Here is a 4281-nt window from a genome sequence, read left to right on the forward strand (position 1 = left end):
GTTCTTTGGAGGCAGATTTAGATGATTTTATCTTTCAGCAGACTAGTCGGGGGCAATTTCCAGGGATAGAACCAAAAGGGAAGATAACAAAACCAAAAAAGATAATAAAAACCAACAACCTTCAGTCTGACCCTGGGCAATTCGCTTCAGGGCTCTGGGCCCAACTTCCATCCTCTGTAAACAAAATGTTAAGAATGTTTCTTTCTGCTGCAGGGACGAAGAAGGAGCCGGCTGACACGAAGGGGAAGTGGGAAAAAGGAAGCCCAGAAGAGCAGGAAGAAGAGCGCACTCCCAGCCCCTCATTAACAAGCAGCTCCCATATGACGATGGTAATGATGCTGGTTGGCCGTGCTCATGGAAAGCATCCCTTGCTGTGTGTAGGAATATCTCCCAGGGGCTGAAAAGAAACACTCATCAAGGGTGATCAACTCCAGCCAGCCTTTATCTGGGTCGCTTGAATGAGGCCCGCTTTGACAAAGGGGTTTAGGCACCTAAAGAAGTCCAGAGGTGCTTTGTGGGACTGGCAGAAGTGCCTGACTCAGGTGCCCGATTCTGATGCACTTTCCATGGCACACAGGCACGGCTGAAAACCAGACCAGGCCCATCCCTGCCCTGGTCGGGGGAACCCACATATGTCCTGGCTGTGGGGTTCTGGCCCATCTTGTGGCACCAGGACCACTTGGAGACACAGAGAAAAGGAGTCTGCTCGAGAGCCTTAGCTAACAGCCTCTTGGCTTTTCGCTCCTGTTGTCGAGGCTCCTGCACTAAGCTCCAGAGGTCCCAGGTTCCCTCTCGCCTGCCAACATCTGGGCTCTGTCCGAGTTACAAAAGCCTCTAGACACCTTTGTAACTCTTCCTCTTCGGGACAGAGCACCCTGCAGCGCATACAAAAGGCTGCAATTCTGGGAGCTTCTGACCCGCCGGGGGTCTGGAGTATGGAGGCGAGTGTGCCACTCCGCCGTGCTCTACTGCATCCTAGGATATCAGGGTTGGAAGGGACCTCAAGAGGTCATCCAGTCCACCCCCTTGCTCAAAGCAGGACCAAACCCCAATTTTTACCCGAGATCTCAAAATGGTCCCCTCAAGGATTGAACTCACAACCCTGGGTTTAGTGAATGCTCAAACCACTGAGCTACCCCTCAGCTGTTGGCAACCAGGACAGACGGTGCTAATCCAGCGCCATGCAGGCCAGCTGCAATAATCCCCAGGGGTTGCCCTGAGACACCAGGGCAAAGGCCTCCAGCACCCCAAGCCCTGGGTTTAGGTGACCCTGGAACCAGGCCCCCTGGAGTAACATTGTGCCCAGTGAGTTCTCACCCCCAGGGCTCTGGCCCCAGAGGCCCACGCTTTGGGCTTCTCCTCAGCCAGGCAAACTTGCTTCTTAAGTCTCAGTTACTTTCTGTCCTGACGGCGATTCCTGCCTGTTTTCTGGCAGCCCCACAAGCTGTGAGGTGGGGAAGGAAGAGGGCGTTTCCGTTTGAGCCCTATTCTCAGTCCCTTCCTCGCAGACACTGTGGGCTGCCAGAGTTGCTGAGCCAATCTCCTCAGGCGCTCGGGGTGGGATGGGACATGGGGCAGGTTCTCCAGTGACCCCTCGGCGACACTCAAGGAGCAACTCGAATGGGCTTTGCAGGACATTGAGGCTTTCTCAGCAAAAGCGGGGTTTCCTGCAAGGAGGGGCCAGCGAGCGAGGAAACGGGGTGGCCCTTGGTGCCCCAGCACTGCCCAAGAGGCTCCCGTCTCTTCTCAGGAGAGGGGGCCAGAGAGGGGACAAAGGCTGAGGAAACCTTAGCACCTGGGGAGGCTTTTGAAGAAAAGGGCTCAGCCGGAGTCTCCACGCTCCCTCAGCACTGCCAGCCTCCCCCGGGGACAGACTGTTCCAGGGCAGCTGCCCGAGGGAAATACTCAATCCCAACAGGCTTTGTCCCTGTTCTTTGCAGACCCCCAGGGAGCACCCTTCCTCAGCCCCGCTCCATGCCCTGCTGATGGCAGCCGTGAAGGGTCTGACAACACCCAACCTGCAGAGATTTAGAGCCGCAGAGGAAGAGCTGAGGGCCATCGTAGCTCTCCACGGAGACAAGATGGAGAGAGTAAGAGACGCCCGCAATGGGGCAGGGGGATGCTGCGCAGAGAGGGGGATGGGAGAAGTTCCTCTCCTCAGAAACCATTCCTGGGACACTGGCATGGGATTGGAAGATTGGCTCAGCCTGTTGCCATTCATCGCTTGGCCACGGGGATAGGTGACATTCAAGCCCTTCTCCAAAGACCGCCTGCACGTGGCGCGGAAGTGCAGACTTATTCCCTTCCTGGGCTTTGGCTTTCCTGAAACTCTGAGACTAATCAATGAACAGAATCCTCAGCCTGAACTTCCTCCCCAACCTGCCTGTTCCTAGGGTTTCCTGCAGGTCATCCCTGTCTCTGCCCGAGTTCCTTCTTTCCAACAGCTCCCAGCGGGAAGTTAACAAATGGCCCCTCAATCAGCAGATTGATTTGTGCAGGGCTCTAACTCCTGCTAGCAGAACAGGTCAACAGAATCCAGCCCCCCGCCTTGGAGCTCCTGCTCCTTGTTCGAGAGGGGAAAGAGCAATGAGCAATTCCTCACGGAAGAGTCCTAGGAGGTGGCTTGTCCCTTTAGGGTCTGTCTCCCTGTGTTGCAAACTCTGCAGCAGGAGCCTGAAAGCCTGGCTCTATGGACTTGGGCTCCCAGGGCTGGCAGTGAGGGGCCACAACAGCAATGCAGACTCTTCTGGGCTGGGGCTGGAACTTGATCTCTGAAGCCTGGGGAGGACGGTGGCTTCAGAGCCTGGGCTCCAGCCCAAGTCACCTTGTCTGCACTGCTCTTCTAAGTGCCATAGCATGAACCCGAGGTTAGAGACTGGGGACTTAGGAGACTGGGGCCGGGAGCTGGCTAGCCCCACCCAACTAGCCCTGCCTCCTGTCTCTGCCATGGGCTCTGGGATACATCGGTAGAACCAGCTGGGTCTGGAGCAGTGCTTCTCAACCTGTGGCCCGGTCAGCACAGAGCTGCGCCCCTTTGGGACATCCTCAGGGACAAACAGGTCGGATTGGATGTGCCCCACAATGGAACCTAGGTTGAGAACCACTGGTCTGGAGGAACGGATTGTGCAAGAAAGAGCTAAAAGGAAGTTGCAGAGATGGAGGAAAGGCTCCTGGAGGGAAGCCCTTGAGAGCGGGACTGAGAGCCGTTTGCTACGGCAGGGAAGGCCCTGGGACATCAGGGGAGTTAGGACTGTGCCCACTCTAAGGTTTTGTGCGTGTTTTTGAGCTTGAAGGTGCTAACCCAGACCTCAGGAAGGCTGGGGTTCCTGGACTTGTCAAAGCCTCTTAGGGAGCAGCCAAGATGGGCAACCGAGGTCAGAGGAGGCTTTCAGGGCTGCCAGGAGGGCTTCCCTGGGAGGAGGCCACTCATTGATAAATCCATCCCTCAACTTTCTGGCATTCTTCCAGGTTGGAGACATCGTGGGAGGGATCTTAATCTGGCTCGACAACAGCTGTGATCCCAGAGCCAGAAGAGCAGTGCTCAGGGCCATGGCCTTGCTGGCTCACTCCCACCCCCAGGACGTGGTTCTAACCTGTGTGGCTCACACGCTCTCATCGCACAGGTAGGGAGCTGCTTTGTTATCTCCTCAGTCCAGTAGTTCTCCTCCTGCTCCTACTGACAGGCCACAGGCCGGGAGGGGTCCGTGGGGCTCACACAGTTGGAGGGAGTTTCCTGCTGTGCAGAGAGCTGTCCACGCTTCCTAAGAGGAGATGGCCAGGCCCAGCCACTAAGGAGCCAACCCCTCCTCCTACACTCCCCGGGATGGAGACATGCCACTTTTCTGGAGAATTCCAGCATTCTCCTGATTTCTATGGGTCACCCCACTTCCTCTCAGATCCAGTACAGGGCCAATCAATGATTTGGGGGCTCACTCAACATCCCTGGCTCATGAGGTCTGGCTGCTTCTTACTGCAGGAGAGAAGGCAGAGACGGAAAAGGGACATGAGGCCCATCTGTCTATCCCCTGGAGACCAGTGCAGGATTCTTACCTGTCCTAAGACCCCCCAGTTATTCCATGGCTGAGGAATTGGTGACAAAATGCACTCATCCTTATGGAACGGTGGGGCAGAGGTCAATCTCTTAAAACAGACATTTCCAGCCCTTTTTGATGCAAAAGAAAATAAAATAAAATCAACAAAAAAATCATCCCCACATGACCAGAGCCTAAATGCAGTGCAGCGAGCAGACAGCTAGCATTAATAGCTCTGAGAGGGGGGAGT

The sequence above is a fragment of the Caretta caretta genome, chromosome 28 (genome assembly GCF_965140235.1).
Source record: "Caretta caretta isolate rCarCar2 chromosome 28, rCarCar1.hap1, whole genome shotgun sequence".
Lineage (NCBI taxonomy): Eukaryota > Metazoa > Chordata > Testudines > Cheloniidae > Caretta > Caretta caretta.